At 40.1% G+C, this 19,896-nt stretch overlaps 1 protein-coding gene across 26 annotated transcripts in view; it reads right to left on the minus strand.

The window, feature by feature from the left end:
• Positions 1–19,896, minus strand: part of KLF12 (Kruppel like factor 12) — a 442,425-nt gene that overhangs the window by 355,464 nt on the left and 67,065 nt on the right. For 2 of the 26 annotated variants that reach the window (XM_045054287.1, XM_045054350.1), the window contains exon 1: positions 15,829–17,156. The exons of the other annotated variants lie outside the window; for them this stretch is intronic. The gene's annotated coding sequence lies outside the window, so the exon portion shown is untranslated. Of the gene's footprint in view, positions 1–15,828; positions 17,157–19,896 lie in introns of those variants that run through there. 26 annotated transcript variants of the gene reach the window in all.

Consider the following 19,896-nt stretch of genomic DNA (forward strand, 5'->3'; position numbering starts at 1 on the left):
GGTTTAGATTTTCTCTTAGGAAGAGTTCCTTGAGGAAGGTTTGTATTTCTCTATTCAAGGCAATATTTATGTCTTCAATAAAGACTAAAATTGTAAAAACTGGGCAATGGATCTAGTTATAATAAATTTGGCAAGTCCTCACAGCTGTTTAGGCTGAAAGAAGAGAGTGGGAGAACATTATATCCATTAAACACTCCTTAAGTGTTCTATGTTTATAGACAATCTTATAAGGAATTCTGCATCCATTCTTATTCAATACACAATACTTTTCAGCAGATCATATTTCATTTCTATGCCTTTTTGGCAAAATGAAAAAAAAAAAAGATGTGGTCAATAAATGAATAACTTCTCCAGTCAAAACATTAATAAAAAACCTTCTTATACTTTGCCCTCAGATAAATGACTCATCAGAGTGCCCGGGGAAAATAAACTACCTCACAAAAAGATCAGTGAAAGAGAAAAACCTATCAGTCCACAAACTGCAAAGGAATGAAAGGAAAACCACCCAGAAATAAGGCCTCTTATTCTACAGCCCGACTACACATGCTTTTACCGTCTGCCTCTACCAAGCAGTACTATTTGGGATCTCTAATTCTGTATCCACAAAATGAATAACTAAATGCCTGCTTTACAATATCCCATCAACTACAAGCACACCTAACAGCCAGATCTTCATTTTTAAAACCATTCTCCAATGACAGGAACCAGGGCTCCTTGAAGAAATGGCTGATTCTAGGACTGAGACAGGAGATATACAAGATGACTATGCAGCATCTTGTAGTGCTAGAGTGTAGAGAAGTAGGAAAAGAAAGAAAAGGAAGGAATGAAGGGATGAAGGGAGGGAGGGACGGAGGGAGGAAGGAAGGAGGGAGTATAGTGGCAGTTTGTCAAAGAGATACAAACGCCAACTAAGAGTTACCAATGACCAAACCTAGAACAATTTAAACAACAAAATAAAGTAGTATTAGATTATAACCTAAAGTATAAAATAAATATACACAGGTCCATATTTACATAAATGTGTAGACAGATAGACAAGCAGATAAATAAGAAGAAAATTTCATGAGCTATAAAGAATTCCAACTAATTTTTGTATATACTTCATCCTCAAGAAAGTAGAGCAGAATTCCCGACTCCTTAAGTGTCAGGAACGCATAGGAGCTGCTTAAGCTCAAGGAACAGTAAGGAAGAAGGAAAGGGAATAACTTTACAGTGGAAAAACCTGACAGACTCTACCTCAGGCAGGTAATCAAGGTCATTGACAGTGATGCCATTTTGACAGTCAGTACTACTGATTTGATGTAATGACAGTGGCACTTTATCTCTGTGGTCCTCCTCTCGAAACCTGTAACCCCAGACTAATCATGAGAAGGGCATCAAAGACCACTTGGAGACATTCTACAAAATATGTGGCCTGTACTTCCCAAACTATCTAGGTCATCAAACACACAGAGAGTCGGACAAACTGTCACAGCCAAAAGAAGCCAAAGAGACATGACCACGATATGTAGCACGGGATGCTGGATGGAATCCTGGGATAGAAAAGGGACAAAAGATAAAAACTGAAGAGATATGAGTCAAGTATAGACTTCAGATTAATAAAAACGTATCACTGTTGGTTCACGAACTGTAATAAACATACCATACTAATGTAAAACACTAGTAATAGCAAGAACTGGGTATGGGGAGTGTGAAAATTCTTTCTTCACAATTTTCTGTAAATCTAAACCTTAAAAAAAGTAAAGTTTATTTTTGAAAACGCCTGCCCCACCTTCTAAACAAGGCTAAATTTTTAAATAAGTTATGGAAGGGGAGCTGTTGTTCAATGGATATAAAGTTACAGATACACAAGGTTAGTAAGTTCTAGAGATCTGCTGCACAACATAGTGCATATAAGTAACAATATGGTGTGGTACAATATGGTATGCTGCACATTACAGTACAGTCAGCAATACAATTAAAAATGTGTTGAAAGGGTAGATTTCATTTTAAGTGTTCTTACAAAAAAGGGGGTAAAAAAGCAGAGGGACACAAACTCACGGAGGTGATGAATATGTTTATTACAATGATTAAGGTGATGGTATCATGGGCGGATGCATATATTCAAAGTCATCAAATTAGTATATACACTTTTTTATACCTTATCTCAATAAAGGTATAAAAGAAGTTTATGGAAGTACTTTGTTCACAGGCTACAAAAAGAAACAACCTGTTGCATTTTATTTTGAAAGGCTACTAGAGATTTGTTTCCCACCTGAAAAAAGAAACTAGGGTCCTTCAAAGCTGATCACAGGAGAAAAAGAAGTTACCCAAAAGAAATTACAAATTGGAAATGAATCACGTCAGGATGTTCACTTCTTGACTAGAGTTGAGACCGTGTGCAGAGATACACTGTAACCACTCTACCAAGGAATGTTTAGTTAGCACTAACAGAAATAATCTCTATGTAGAAAACATGATGATGATTGTTGTACCACAGCTACTTTCATCTCCTCGCCTTACTACTGTGTTTCTTTTGTTTCTTTTTTCAACGTTTTTTATTTATTTTTGGGACAGAGGGAGACAGAGCATGAACGGGGGAGGAGCAGAGAGAGAGGGAGACACAGAATCGGAAACAGGCTCCAGGCTCCGAGCCATCAGCCCAGAGCCTGACACGGGGCTCGAACTCACGGACCGCGAGATCGTGACCTGGCTGAAGTCGGACGCTCAACCGACTGCGCCACCCAGGTGCCCCAACTACTGTGTTTCTATACAGGCAGAGAATACTTCTACTTCCTTGCTATGCCACTATAGCTATTAATTTTATTTTTTTATCTCTTTACTGTCATTGATTCCCCTGTAAATTATTTTAACATTCTTTGCTTTCTTTGGAAAGAACTGCTAAAAAACGGGGGGGGGGGGGGGAACCAGAAATTAACATACATATTGGTTTTGAAAATCATAGTTATAGGAAGTTCACTTGGATCTCATGCAACCAGACATATATGTCTCTTCCCAGCATCTTTTCAGAATCAGCTCTCCTTAATCCCAGAGAAATTCCGCTGAGTCCACGGGTTTGGGTAAGGATGTCTCCTCCCCTCCAAGCCAGGAGTGGGCATATGACCCTGGTCTAACCCAACCGAGTATTCTCCCCCTGGTCACCTTGGTTGATTTAGGGAATGGGTGACCAAGCCAAATGTTGTCATCAAAAAAACTGTTTGCTCTTTTTCTAAGAATATAAAAGGCCTACAGTGGACTCGATCAGCAGCCACACTGTTGTCACATTTTAATAATCCGAGAATAAAGCAAGCAGAAGCAACAAACCTGAAAAATGAATACAGAAACAGAGTACCGGTGACATCATTTCAATTGCTCCCTAATGCAGTACTTAAAAACACCTTCACCTCTTGGATGAACCCATTCCGTGAGCCAACAAACAATAAACTGGCTTTGAATTAAGCGAGCTTGAGTTGGGGTATCAGCTGAGGTTGGATACAGATGCGAGTGTCAGCATACTTAAAAGGACGGTGGCTTGGGCATGACTGGAGTAGTTCTGTCTCTAGCGTTCGGAATGCAAAGTCAGGCAGTCAACAGCTGGAACACAATACTGCTCCCCTAAGTCCTATAGAAACCACCACCATTCCCAGAGTCTGACCTCACCCAGTGGTGGTTTATGACAGCTAGACCTCCAGCCATTGTATCTACATTCCACACAACAGAAATAAAGAAAGGATGAAGAGGTGAAGCAAAGGGAGTGCACTGGGTGACTTGAGAGGGAGGCTTAGAGAATGCTTACTTACATCCACTTACATCTCACTGGCTGGGACTCACCTGGCCACATACAAAGGCTTTACTTTGGGCAGCCAGGCACACAAGTAAAAAAAAACTCTTATCACAGAAGGAGGAAAGAATAGATATTGTGTGGACAATCAGTCTATGCCACAGCTGGGGTCCTATAATTTCCAACCAAGACAATTCACATAAATCCTATGGCTACATAGTAGGTATTCTTTCAACGACTGTATTTTTTAAAAAGGGAGCAAGAGAAACGTTAAGGCATCAAATCACTGTAGTACCTATGTTCTGGAAATCCCACACGACAATGACACACATTTAGAGTTCAGCAATATTAATATCTGATTTCATAGGTGAGAAAATTAACATTGTGGGAGTAGAGCTTTATCATGTGGCCCAAAGTTGTTACAAATTCAGTAAGGATTAAAATCTAGACTATATAGAGAAATTCTCCAAAGAAAAAGACAAGAAACTCAATAGAAAAAAGTGGTAAAACATATGGATAAATGATTGACAGAAAGGGAAATTCAAATGGCCAACGAGAATATGACTTTTGGGTAAAGAAAAAGCAGACTGATTATACACATTGACTTTCGCTCTCTTCCCAATTCAAATAAAATGAGAAGTAATAGATTTTTCTTTAGGCATAGAATGTGAGATGAGTCAATAACAGGAAAAAAGAATTGGAAAGGCAAAAAAAACAGATGGAAGAAAGGTAAACGATTTAACAGACCCTAGAAAGCTGAATACAGTTAGGCCAATTGTGAGGAAAACCGAGAAGCAATATGACTTACCCAAAAAAACCTTCCAAAATCTGGGAAGCTGTCAGCTCCATATGACTCTAAAAATGGCGGTAAAATTTAGCTAAAACAAGGGAGAATGGTTGGCAATCCCTCTAAAAATTAGTTAATCTCCAGATATACTACACCTTGGTGAACACAGTTAGATGTCTACCTTTCCTAATCCTAGAAGACCAGCAGTTTATTCTCTGTATAGAGTAAAACCTGGGGTCTCTACTGAGATATGAGGGACACCACGTGGATGAAGGAATCATGTAGAGAACACAGTGAAAGAGGGAACAGTGTGTTGAGATGTCCAGTTTTCTTCTTGTTCAGGTTGCAAACCTCATGCCTGGCCTATTCCTGTTGGCAGGAATCTGGAAGGTCTTCCTATAGAGAACCTAATTAGCCCTAGAATCAAGCCTACAGATACTTCCTGCCACAGGGGTTCAAAAGTCGGTAGCACAGCCGGTGACTCTGCTGAGAGTGTCCACGAATCTGCTGAGTGCTCCAACCAGAGATGACAGCAATTATCAATTCATTCAGAAACCAAGAAGAGGATGTCATTTTGAAAAGATTACTCTAGGGGCGCCTGGGTGGCGCAGTCGGTTGAGCGTCCGACTTCAGCCCGGTCACGATCTCGCAGTCCGTGAGTTCGAGCCCCGCGTCAGGCTCTGGGCTGATGGCTCGGAGCCTGGAGCCTGTTTCTGATTCTGTGTCTCCCTCTCTCTCTGCCCCTCCCCCGTTCATGCTCTGTCTCTCTCTGTCCCAAAAATAATAGGGATTCTCGCTCTTTCCTCTCTCTCTGATCTTCCCCCACTTGTACCTTCCCTATCAAAACAAATAAATGAACTTGAAAAAAAAAAAAAAAGAAAGAAAAGAAAACTCAGCAAACAAAATCAGAGGATAAAATCTATAGGAAAGGAAAAGTAATCATCATAGCACAAGTGTGAGAAGCACCTCTAGAGGTATACTTAGGTAAACATTTAACACTGATTTCATCAAGGCTGAGTCAACTACATTGGAGAGACAAGAAAGCTGTGTGCTTGGGGGAATGGAGATGAAAAGGGCTAAATCCACATGTTACACACTGGGAGGTCCACAGATAAGGCTAACACTAAAGGAAATAAAAGAAAGAAAAAGCAATATAAACAAGTTATTCAGAGATACAATGCTTAAAAATCAAAAGAACCTGTACAAGTTGAGAAAATTTCCTTAGAGGATGGAAAAACAGTGTGGCGGGGGGGGGGGGGGGGCAGCAAAGAATTGCTGCTTTGTCTTCACAATCTCTGTTGGTCAATTTTGACTTTGTAAACTATGTGCAAACAAAATCTTGATGAACATCAAAACTAAAAGATAAAATGAAGAAGATTTCTGATAGAAGCAGGAGGGTATTCCACGTGGAGTAATGAACAGTGAGGAGACCTAATACGTATCAGGGGTCACAGGGAGCCACGGGGGTCAAGACCGAGAACACACTGAGTCCAACCACATGGTGTGGTGGGGCGTGCAATTTACACAAGAAGAGTTGACACCAAAGAGGATGTGAACCCATTAGAGATTCTGAGCAGAGGACCCATGTGACAAGTTTAAGAGGATGAATCTTAGCAAGCAGGGAAGTTGGCAAGTGAGAGGCAGAGACTCCAGTCAGAATGGCATTTCAACCATTCAAGTAAGAATTAATAAGGGTCTGAATTTCAATAAAGGCAAGATATATTCTAATGAGGGAGAGAGTCTAAGGAGAAGTGAAAACTCACTAGAAGTAAATACACATCTAAATACCACATATTACTTTATGCTGATCAGAATGAAGACAATTAAAAAAGAGAATAATAACAAGTTTGGGCAGTCGTTTGGGGAAAGGGAAAACTTTACAGACAGCTGGTAGATATTTAAACTAGTACAGCAATTGTGGAAAAAATAAAAATATGGCAGTAATTAATGAAATGAAGTGTGTTTATGCCCTCTATGATCAGGTAACTTCACTCTTCCTAAGGACACATTCTGGGAAATGTTTCAGGCAAGACTGTAGTACTGGGACTTAAAGGCATTCAAGATTTCCACTAGGGAATGGAAAAATAAATTACGGTAGGTGGATGTTACAGAATACTACCCAGAAGTGAGAACTAATAGCAACATAGACGGAACTTACAGAATTGGGTGAACTGTAAGAAAAGGAAATGAGTTTCATAGCATAAAACCACTTGTAGAAAGTAAACACACACACTTACAAACACCACAGATAACTCCGCAAGGTCTCCTCCATATCAAGGGACATATTTCAGGGACCTGGGAGAGTGTGCTTGGCTGCTGGTGAGGAGCAGGCAAGAAAAGAGAGGAACAGAGGGAGGGATGGAAGAAAAAGAAAGTGAAACAGCGAAACAGGGGAAGAGCCTTAGGGTACCAGGAAGGGAGGTGGAGCATGGACTGAGGAGTGGGATGGAGTCCACTATCATCAGAAGATCACAAGCACCATCACCACTCACACCAAACGGACCCCTAAAGAGAGAAAGAAAGAGAAAGACAGAATTGGGATCAAGTAGAAAGAAGTAGAAGTGAGGTCAAATAAAAAGAAAAGTAGAATAAGAAGATAAGAATTCCATGTCTGGCTCTCAAACCTTCTAAGGGTGTGGCCCAAAACGAATTATTTTACCTTTCAATGCCTCGGTTTCCTTATGTATTTAAAAAAAAAAAGAAAGAAAAAAAAGGAAGATACAGTAACTTCTCAGAGTAATTGTGAGGATTAAACAATATCAGAAACATGATACATACTGTGTAAGTTTTTCTAGGAAACAGTGCCGCAGATACGCATTTTTATGGTTTGCCCACCTGCTTCCCATCAGGTAATTCTGGGGATTTACATTTTTTAATCAATTATTCTAAGGTTTTTTTTTTTAAGCTTTTCTACTGGCCCCACTCATGAGAAGACTAGTACTGAAAATAAGTTTTTTGATACATGGAAAGGAAATAACAACGGGTCCATCCATCAAAGCTGAGAATCAAGTGAACTTCCAAGGAAGCAGACTATCTACACTGCCCAACACCACACTCCACCATCTTGGCCAGATCACATCACACACGATTCAAAGCAAGAATTCTTCCCCTGAAGCAAGTTCTTATTCCAGTTTCCAAAGTGTTAAAGTGAAAGCTATTTGAACATCACAGCCATGAGAAATGATTAAGCAGAATCAAATGTACCCCCTCTAGATAAGGTCAGCCCTCCTGGTACCTGTCCGTTTCTCCCATTACTATGGCTCATATGAAAAGTTGGAGGGCAACTAGCTTTCTCTCCTTTGCATGTACTCTGCTCACTTCTGCCTCATAAACTACCCAATATACTCTACTCCCTGGCTCTAGGCCTTTCTCATCACCTCTGCCAACCCACAGTCTTGCTTTCCCTCTAAAACCTCCAGAGTCTTCCCTGGCTGCCTTATACTCTACATCTACCATCGCCATACCAGCAATCAGTAAGAAAGCTCATGTGTATTAACTTATACCTAAACAGGAAAAAGCCCTTGCATCAATCAGGAAACTCTATTATCTAGACTTTTTTTGGTTTTTTTGGCCATATGTTCATAATGCGCATGTTCAGATACCTGCTAAAATAAACCGCAACGCCTAAATTAAGGCATCAAAGTACATTTACTATCTTATATAAGCTATTAAATAAAATATTTATAGTGAAAAAAATGTCATTGGCCATTTGTGGTGAAAAACTATATCTAAACATACTTCATAATATATTTAATACATATTCCTTGTAATATTTTACATTTCTTAAGGTTTATTTATTTTGAGAGAGAGAGAGAGTAAGCGAGCAAGCTTGTCCAGTGGAGGGACAGAGAGAAAGGGAAAGAGAATCCCAAGCAGGCTCTGCGCTGTCTGTGCTAAAGCCCAACATGAACCCTGAGATCACGAACCGTGAGATCACGAACCGTGAGATCGTGACCTGAGTTGAAATCAAGAGCTGGACGCTCAACCGACTGAGCCACCTGTGCGCCCCCATATTCCTTGTAATAGACAGAATTCTCAACTATTTCATTTCATGTTCTCAATAATCCTACCAGGGTAGAGAAGGTAAGACTGCTCAAAGCCACAAGCCACGCAAGCAGTAAGAGGTTGGTGCTGTTACTCACTCAACATACTGCCTCCACTGGCTTCAGTAACAGCCAGGACAATGCTTTAGAAAAAGTGGAGGTCATACACCTGGATGCTGGACCTTGAGCACAACAGATGTTCAATAAGTAAAAGGAATGGCTATAAAGCTTAACATTATCACATAAATCTCGTTGAACAACAACAAAAAAAAATGCTAAAAATATTGCTTAAAATCATATTAGTACATTGTTGAGAGGGAAAATGAGGTGGAAGAAAAAAAATCTTGTGGCATATCTGCATTTTGGTCAGGATAAAGGGTAAAGTGGGACCTAGAAACTCATATTCATTGAGAAACGAGATAAATTTACTTTGTGGGATTAATGAGTACAGAATATTGCTATGCACATTTAAAGGTTTCTTTATTAGTTGTAAGAAAAGTAACGTGAGTCATATTTTTTTTTTAATAAAATTCCAATCCCAGTAAATTTTCCATGTATTCCATCCTATAAAACACAATTAAGGTAGTAAGTATGCTGAATTTGAAACTGCTCCAGTAGACCTTCAAGGGGTATTTCAGACTACTCACAGTATCAAAATTCTTAGACCAAAGTGGGTTAAAAACAAAACATATAAAGTCGACCCTTAACTCCAAAATTTAAAAACCACTAGGCTACTCAAAGCAGCTAGGACAATTCACAAAAAGAAGTCAAAGCAACTAACTCAGTGTCATCATGTAAGCTTCCAGACACTTTGGCCAAAAGTAATGGATACATGATACAGAGTATTATTTAAAGAACACTAAAGGTAGGGGTCCTGGGTGGCTCAGTTGGTTAAGCATCCGACTCTTGATTTTGGCTCAGGTCATGATCTCACAGTCATGAGGCTCCGAGCTGGGTATGGAGTCTGCTTAAGATTTTCTCTCTGCCTCTCCTCTGTTTGCGAGCATGCACACGCACATGCGACTGGCTCGCTCGCTCTCTCTCTCTCAAAAAACAAAACAAAACAACAACAACACTAAAGGCACTATCATCAGGAGCCGGACTCCTTTTTCACTGGCAACATACGTCCCACAGAGTGTGGCACTCACGGACGTCTCTGCATCAGCTCCTTTGCAGTGGTCCCAGCCCCAAGACCTGACACTGACAGGAGAGGCTGGCAAGGAAGGGCAGGGTATAGAAACTTGGTTTTAAGATGACACAAGGGAACTCTGGAATTAGCAAGCTCAAACGACTCATTTTACAAATAAGAAAACAACCCCTAACTTACCCAGGAGCACAAAGCTAATGAGAGACCGCGTCAAGATCGGAGCCCAGGCGTCCCTGCCTAGACATTTTCTCCCAGCTGTGTGGCCTCCCCATTCGTGTCATTCTGGACACATCAGTGTGCTCATATATTTTACTGAATATGTTAACATCAGGGGCTTTCACTCACTGGATAGTGTACTTTCCATTCTTGATAGAATTGCTTTTGCCCCATTTCTCAAAACATAAGGAATAGGTCTACGATCTTACTAAGAAATAGGACTCACGAGCTTAAACATTTCCACTGCACATCTATCCTGACTAAAATTCAGTGAGCAAAGATTTGACATTAAAGAAAATTAAAATTCCATTAAAATATTATACTTTGTATTTACACATGACAATGGTGCCAAAGCGTCCTGACATCCCTATGAAAAAGTGGGGAATAAGCATAGTAACTAACATCTTATGGACAGGGAAGTTAAGACAAAAGTTAAATTTCTTGCTCAAGAGCATTTAGCAGAATAGGCAACAATGAACAAAACATCTCAAGTCCCAGGATACCAGCGATTGACAACATTACAAAAATATTTTAAAAGTGACAGAAAAAATCATGTTAAGAAAAACTACCAAAGGCAAGCTAACCTGAAGTTTTAATAAGTCAAATTCTTCCCTGTACATTCTCACCAAAATGCCTCGCAGTCTTAGCAACACAAAAGTTGGAAATGTAGACATCAGTTTCTCAAATCTACTCCATTCACTTAAATGTCTTTAAAAAGCAAAACCTTGGCTGCAACACAATTTATTTAGAAGGAGAAGAAAAAATGATGCCTTCTGCTGATGGGCTACAATAACAAATCAGTGCAAGGCATTTGCCTTGCCATCAGAGTATTTGAAGATAGTTGTAAATTGTAATTTCCTGGTTCTTTACAAGATGCAGTAGAAAGCAACAAGGCTTACCCCAGCAGCTCTGGTTTCTGTATCACCGTGAACATATGATGCTCATCCCCAGAGTATGGAAACAAATTGTGGGCATAATCAGCACCCATTAACCTACTCCCCATGGTTGGTATAACAAAGCCCTTCTCCCTCTGGGCTGGTCTTAACTTCTCTGTAGGCAGGGCTCACCAAGCCTCAGCACACGAAACAGTCAAGATGTGTCCACGGAATATTTTTCGTTTAACAGAGAAGGGTATGGATAAGCAATGGTGACAGTTGGAAGAAAAACAACAGCATCAATTTACCCTAAACACAGTTGTTCTAGGCAGTAGGCGGCCAGGAGGCAATAGCTCTAAAGCACCAACCCTAGGGCCAGGTTGCATGCATAAGGCCCGGGAACAAGTTCCAGGTGCAGCTGGCAGAGCAGACATGGATAACAACAGACAAAGCAACCCCACGAGCCACCCTGGGTTGTACAAGAAAGGCAGAGGAAACAGGAACCATCTCGCTCGAGCAGTGCCAACCACCTTCAAAGGCTATTCTCAACCCCGTTGAGCAAAGATGAGTGTGCCTGGGATCACAGACAGACAAATGCAACATCCGCCTGGAAGAGGGCAGAGGAAGAAGAGTCCAGGGGTTCCCACCCAGAGAAGATGCTTGAATAGGATTTAAGAGCTGTGGGAAGTGCAGAGGAGGAAGGAAGGGAGAGCAGAGAGGGAGAAGGAGAAAAGAACGGAGACCACACTGTGATCTGAAGTGAAAACCGAGGACCATATTGAGCATACACATCAGTGCATCAGTTATGCAACATACATGTAACCCACATTTCACTGACTGTCACTTCTTTCGGAAGCATCTGCTAGGGAGTTTTTTTCTTGTATGTTTGTTGGTAGTGTTTTTTTTTTTTTTTAAGGCCTGCTTTTATTGCTCACTTGTCATTCTACTTACAGTAAAGATTAATAACACTGCATATGGTGTGTGATGAATAAGAAATCCAACTTATATGGCACTAGGTGTGAAATTATGCAGTATACCCCTTTGACTGTAGAAGAATCCTATTTAACATGAAGAGTTTCCTACACAGACAGAAGTGAAAGTTGTTCAAGTATTTGCCATGCTTTGGTCTACAAATAGGATCAGAAAAGTAATCTGCGAAAAAGAAAACCGGGCTACCCAGCTATATTGTCAACCTAAAAAATGTTCTTTCAAAGTTACAGTCAACTCCAACTCATCAAAAATCTAGCCAACCAAAAAGCCAAGATGACCGTAATTTGTTTTGGCTATAATTCTACATGTAAAAGAGGAGTGGAAAAATATTGAGAAGCCATGTCTGCCTCCTCTGGGAGGGAAGGGGAGTGAAATTCAACTCCGTGTAACAGAAGTCTGCATTCTTCCCCTGCCATTGTGGGGCCTAGTAAAGAAGGAAACAGAAGACTCAGAAAATACGGCCTTTACGTGAGCAAAAGGAGGTCCAGAGCTGGGTCTGGTCATCAGAGCCAGAGAAAAGTTGTAATACTCTGCATAACTTAAGAGCTCAGAGTTATTCAAGTTGCTGGGAGCCATTGAGGAGAGCAAGAAAGAGGGTTACAGACTATGCTGGGCTGCCAGGCCCAAGCTGTTGAAAACTGATGAGGGAGTTTTACTAACACGGTCTAGGACCCAATTTCAAGCTTTTTGTTCCTGAACATGTAACTTTTCTATTTCCCTTGTCTTCATAAAGGTAATTCCACATGGTCTTTGTAATTTAAAAAAAAAAAAAAAAAAAAAAAAAAAGCCAGGGCAAGGGGCTGTGTGTGTGCATGGGTAGGTACAAAGTGCAACAGGGACAGCCAGTTTGAGACGGTGAGACACAAGAAGAGCTCAGGGGCCTCCTGTCCACAGTCTCCGCCCCATCCCCATAGACCAAGAGAAAACCCTGACCTCCTCCCATTACTTCTGAAAAGGGGCTAATTTCACTGGACTCTCAGAGAGCAGGTTACAGCAGGTTTTGTACCAAAAAGACAGATTTAAAACAATCAAAAGGGTGGCTACTACGATGTCTTTTAGAACCAGAACACTCGTGTAAGTTGAATTATCTATCACTGAAGAAGCGAATCTTCCAGCTGTGTCAATGACTTGCCTCCACCTCTTAAAGAGGAGGAGCAAATTACTTTTCCTATCAGCTAGTCATGGACACACAAGAGAGATGAGTTACATCATTTGCTACAAACTGCAACTTAATTCAACACCTCTGAGAGAAAACATATCATCTGCTTTTAAGACTAGCATAAGAATTCAAATATTATTAGAGACAGCAACGTCTCCAAAGTTATTTTTGCTATACATCAGAGAAATCAGGAAAACAAAAGAGGGGAATGGTAACATGCAAAGGGAAAAGAGAAAGACAAAGAGCAAAAAGGAAAAAAGCCAAGAATGTACACTCAGGAGGAAGAAATGAAATGAGAGGAGGAGATATGGGGACACAGGGAGGGAGAAAATTTAAAAAAAAAAAAAAATGAAACAGTGGATGAATTCACCCTCCATAATTTTTTTAAGTTTAATTACTTATTTTGAGTGAGAAGCACAAGTGAGACTGATGGGGGAGGGGCAGAGACAGAGGAGGGGGAGAGTCCTGAGCGGGCTCCAAACTGTCTGCGCAGAGCTCGACGTGGGGCTCAAACCCACGAACCATGAGATCATGATCTGAGCCAAAATCGAGTCGGACACTTAACCAACTGAACCACCTCTCCTAACTGTATGTAATTTATTTTAAGTTTCTTAGAGCCTCAGTTTTCTCATCTGTAAAACAGATACAACGAAATGTTTCTCATAATTTGATCACTTAAAAGCAACATATAAAAATATATGAAAGTATGTGCGTACCCATACACAGCCCAGAGTTAGATGTAGAAGGAAAGAGGAAATCTGAACATACAAAATGACCATGAATGAAACCTGCCACTATGAACTTGGGGCTATTAGTCCTATTATCTACTCTCTCTGAAATGTTCGTTGATCTCTATTCACAGGTTTTAATTTCTCGATCTTTATTCCTTACAGAGCATTTATTTCAGTCCACCAGAAGGGAAACTAACTTTCCAGGACGCAGGGGTGAGGGCAGCGGGCCAAATCTAGACCTTGGTCCCTTGTGTAGATGACACAAAGGAAAATGCATCTTTCAAACAAGGGCCTTGAAGTCCTGAACAACAAAGTAACAATATTAGTCATCACAAGTCTACATTTCTTTTGCTCTTCCTACACACCAGGCACCAAGCTAAGGTACGCAAGATCTATTCTTTCAAAACATCATGACAATCCTTTTAGATAGGTTCTATTATTAAGTTTACACTACAAATGAGGAAACTGAGGCCCACAGACATTAAGTCACTTGTCCAAGGTCCCACAGCAATAATGGGTGAGATAGATTTCAAGCCCAACATTTAAAAACGACACCAAATCTCATGAATCCTCAAGTACCTTCTAAGTATCAGAGAAAGCATAAATTACATCCCAGAAAGGCTTAATCTAACCCCACTGCACTGTTTCTTAATTTGCCCCCAAAACGGCAAGTCTACTATTGGACATATAGTACTTCGTAATTCGATTCATATATCTAATTTCCAAGATACTTCCTAGACTGTGAGGTTTCAGGTGAGAAAGACACTTTTGGGTCTCAGTTTTTTCATCTGTAAGGGCAAAAGTTCCAAGTGATGCCCCAAATTTTGTCAAATAAAAAATTACTTTGCAATCCCTTCCCCCACCTTCCTAGGAATCCCAAGGCAGTTTTGATCTTCCTGCTGAAACATGATGGAAATCTCTGGATAAAAGTCTTTTGGAATAGTCTGAAGGAAGCAGTCACCTAAATAAAGGTTACGTTACTTGGATTTCACATTGCATAAATGAAGGCCATGCAGTGTCTTGAACCTTGACTTTATAGGAGAGCTTTGTTAAACTTTTAACAACGAGTAAGAAACGTCAAGGGCTGTGCCTGTGAAGCTAAAAATTTTAAGAAGTACACAGGAGCTCCTCATGTGTCAGTAATATAGAAACACCTATGCCAAATACCTTGGCTGCTTCTTTTTCTTTTGCACCAGGGCCTGCTGTTCAGAATGAAAGTGCCAGCAGAATCTTCCTGAGTTGTCTGAGACTGTGGTTACCCTACTTCTAATAAACAAGGCAGCTTCCTGTCTCTGGCTTCCCATTGCTCAACTGGGGTTGAATCATGGCAGCTTTTCACAGTCGTGACCCCTGAGTGCACTCACGCTAAAGAGTGTCTGCTTTGATTCACTCCCCGTTGTAGGAGAAGCTACTAATCAGAGAACACCTTACTTTGGGGGTTGAAAATACCTGCCATCAGTGAAGCTGAAAAAGAGTTCATTTCTTACCCTCAAACTCAGTATCTCATTAGGTCTGAATTTACCTCCATTTGGTTGATGTATGTGGACTTTTTCTCAGTCTCTAAAGGGATGAGGCTCTGTGTACACTTTTAGATGGTTTCGGAAGTGGTTAAAATAGCATCCGGTAGATGATTCTCTAATCAAATACTCATTTATGCTTTTCTGAAGGATCTTGAATGACAGGGTCCACACGGCAGAGTTCAAAATCCGAAAATTAAAATGCATTTCAGGTTAAAAACTTTCTTCTTCACAAGTGATAGATCTTTTTCTTAAGGGTTTGAAAATGCAACTTAACAGGATATTCTCCCACTTTGGGCCTGTCCAGCACAGTAATCCATTTGTTTTCAAGATACTGATAAATTATATATATATATATATATATATATATATATATATATACACACACACACACATATATATACACACATATATATATATGTATATATGTATATATATCTCCCACTTCCTTTACTTCACTCAATCTCCTACAGGATTGCATCAGCAAAAGGGCAGGCTTTGCATCTGCAACCTTTTCAAGTAAACGAAAAAAGAAAAAGAAACCACCTCGCTCTATAAACAAAAGATTTCATCTCCAGCTTTCCACCATCCCGTTCTCCTTACCCATGGCAACCCATTCTGTGGGACAGTCTTGGCATCTTGATATTGAGACACTGCTTCGGATAACCTGTAATAACTAAAACTCCTCTTCCCCTCCTTCTGCCTGGGCCATTACACTCGCCCTCATGCTTCCCAGAGATGTCAGAGTCCCAGCCGGTGTGAAATGCTGATGCTGTCAGTCAGCAGGAAAATTTTCTGCTTCTGCAAACCTCTCTCTCAGAGCTTCCTCTGTGCCGCACCTCCAGCTGCCTTGAAGCACCGTGTCAGTGTATTAAAATAGCTCTGCACTGATGACTTCACTAGTTCTCACAAACAGGCCAGTTGGCAGAACTCTCATGCAGTCTGCTTCTAACGGGAGGACATTTTTTCTTTCCCCACCACCCCTAATATGAATATTCAGTTTCATTTTGACTCCAGAGGAAGCCTCCTTTGTAAGGTTAAGTGCAGTACAAACCTCATGCAAAAATTTCAAAACCCTGCAAAGAGGCCTGAACTAAAAGAGCTAACCTATAGCCAGTATCGAGCACCCCAGTCTGTATTAGCATTTTTTGTGCTAAACTTCAAGGACATCAAAACTGCTAGGTATACTAACCTTACGTAACATGTTCTCATTTCATTCATTTTAGGGCCAAATATCTTCCTGAAGAATGTCTGTGATAACCGATAATCAGATTTTTAAAGCATTATTTCTCATGTTTGCTCCTTTTCCACAAGAAAGCTGGCATACAGTATCAAAGTAAAAATTAATTACCACTCACCTAATAATTAATGTGTCAATGGTTTCTGAAATTGGAAGAAAAATGTGTAAGGCATTCATGCAACAGAAGAGGTACTCTCTGTGGGATCACCAAATATTCTTATAATGTTGATAATTTTCCCTTATAGAATTTTTCACTTCCTTTTAGAGTAACCACATGCTAGTAAGAGAATATTCTATACAAAAAAAAAAAAAAAATAGGACCTTCTGATGTTCTGGCAACATAACTCAGTGCTACGTCCACACTGCACTTCGATTCCAAAAGAGAGCGTTTAGATTAACTGCTTCAGTGCCCAATGGACATAAGATTTATGCCTGGAGAAAAAGCCCCCATATGATTGTATGGACATAGAACTAATGAAATAATTTGGTTCACTGGTTTAAGATGGTTCCTCTAAAAGGGGTGCAATCACTGTTCCCAAAAGAGAGAAAGGCACTAACATTCTACTCCCACTGCCCCTCAATCCCTCTATGTCTGTCACAAACAGCATCTCCATGGCGCTGCCTTCTTGCAGACAGGATGGCAGGAAATCACCTCTCTCCAGTAGTCCCAACCTAAACATCGGACAGGAATCTTGAGAGAACACAGGGGCATATATATGAGAATGAATTTTTCAAATGCAATTTACAATGATCTGTTTACTCCATAAATATTTGCTAAGTATCCAGCATGTGGCAAGTACTATCCAGAGCCAACAAAGACGAATACTGCCCTCATGGATTTCACTCACTCAAAGATTTTTTAGTTAGGTATTATATAGCCACGCAGCCTTAACAAGAAGACACACGATCGCTGCCATTTTTTCTTTATGTGAATGCAACGATTTAGAAAATTTGATTTTGATAGTATAGCCAAGGAAGTATTAGATTCCCTTAATTATAAAAACCAGGGCCTTTTTGGGCATAGTTCAGAGAAATAATCATGAAATTAGAGTTATTATGTCTTTCTCCTGCAGAGGCTAATAAACAAAGATACAATGGAGATTCGGAATGCTGAAAGGTCAACTCTAAATGTCATTACAGATATAATGATTCACACAGTGATAGAATGGGCTAGGTAGTCTGTGACAGTGACGACACTAACCATCAAATCTCAAAACCATAAAGGACCTTAGTTAGAGCTAGTAAAACTCTCAGTTTTTACTAGTGATGTCTAGAAAGATAGCACGATTTGTGCACTCACATAGATGTTGTTATTTTGGAATCTATATGGTTTTTTTCACATCCTGCATCTTATCCAATTATACTACTCTGAGTCTGATTCTTTCTCTCTCTCTCTCTCTCTCTCTCTCTCTCTCTCTCTCACACACACACACACACACACACACACACACACACACACACACATTATACTACCATGTGTCTGAATCATACACAAAAACACATATGCACACATACACTGTGTCTGATTCACACATCCACATTGTATCACTGTGTTGAGTTCATACACACATATACATTATACCATCCTGTGTTTGATTCACATGCAAACACAACACGCATATATACACATATGTACACCGCACTGTTTGATTCATATACACAACTTATTCATGTATGTATCAATCTATTTTGTATTACTGCATATATATACATACGCACACACTATACCACCATGTACCTAATTCATATGCACATTCTTACATCTTAGTATATACACATATACACTAAAATATATAATAAATCACATTATATTCAAACTATTCAAAGTGAGAAATTCAAATGTGAAAGACACTCGGGACTATTTCAAAGTTATTAATATTTCTATTACGTAGCAATTTATCTGGACTCTCATTTACCTCCATCACAGTGTCTAGGGACTACACAGGAAATGACACATATCTAGGTATTTATGATGACGTGGAAATCTGGTGACCCCTCTGGTATCCATTTGCATGAAAGCTTCTGTTTCTTGGCTCAAAGGTGAGGATCTTAGAACTGTTTGTGTTGTACTGTGCTCCATATTATCAGGTAAGGGGGTGGATATGCACAGCCACCAGAGACTCAGAACGGTATTGTGTGTCCTTGCTTCAGCACAAATATCCACTTTCTGAGACCATAAAGCAGTGTAGGAGTGATGTGGAGAAAGTGCCTGAGGCACATTGCTTAGGACCCTGGCTACAGAGTGTGACCTCAAGGGGCATTCCCTCTTCTGCTCAAGGGTTGACAATTCAGAGCACTCTGAATGATCCTTCTAAATATACAAAATTAGTGTTCTTACTGGAGTTAGAATTAGCAATGGAGAAGTTCTCTCAGAAGTTTTATGAAGTGAGCAAGAGACTGAAATTGAGAAGACGCTCCATGGTAACTAGCTGATGGAATGATTCATCAGTATACATTAAATGGCCCTGAATACCTATGGATAAGGTCTTCAAAAATGGTGTTCAAAATACCTGTGGTTTATTTTCTTAAAGCTGCATGTTTCCTGTTTAGAAATTATGCCTCATTTTTGAGAGTAGACTAGTAACCCAAATACAGATTGAAATGCAAGAGATTCTTCCTGGTAACTAACTGATGGAAAGATTCATCAGTACACAGAAGGCGGCCCTGAGGACCCGCCCCTCAGAGGAGATTTTAAAAGGGGCTGGAAGTCCTGTAAGATGCAGGCAGGCGCATTGGGGGTGATGTGGCCTCTGCACATCCACAGTCTAGTAAGGCCTGTGGACCCAGAGAAAATACTTAGCAGAGGAGACTATGAAGGGGAAATGGAGACGCCTTTGGGGGGTTTTCAGACCATACTATGTTATTCTAATAAAGTCTACTGAAGCAGATGGTGAATATTTTGAACACTCGCTTTCTTAAGCTACATGCTCTAATAGTCTAGTATGCTTTCTCCATCCATAAATAATTTCCCTTCATTATGAAATCTAGCCATTACCAACTCATATACATATTATAAAGAAAGAGCCGGTACAAACTATGAGATAATCATTTTAGATAATAGTCTCGCAGTTTTAGTTAACATAGTGGGGGGAAAAAAACCACCAAGAAAATGGTAATGCAATCTGAATATATACCTCTGGGTCTCAGGCAGGAGAGTTTGACCTATCACTGAAAACATCAAAAACAGCTGCCCATTGGGAAAAAGTCCTGCCAAACCAGATAAAACCATCACCCCAGTCTTGGAAGACAGCTGTAACAGGTTGCTAGTTAACCCTTACAAATGGGACATTGTTGCAAAAAAAAAGGAAATGCGCAGCTTTAAGAAAATAAACCATAAGTATTTTGAAGACCATCTTAAAGCCCTAAGCCAGAGCCCGAGATAAACATCTGCTATGGACCAAAATGACCAAGCCGTCGTGGAAGTTTAAAGC

Source organism: Felis catus, chromosome A1, assembly GCF_018350175.1.
Source record: "Felis catus isolate Fca126 chromosome A1, F.catus_Fca126_mat1.0, whole genome shotgun sequence".
NCBI lineage: Eukaryota > Metazoa > Chordata > Mammalia > Carnivora > Felidae > Felis > Felis catus.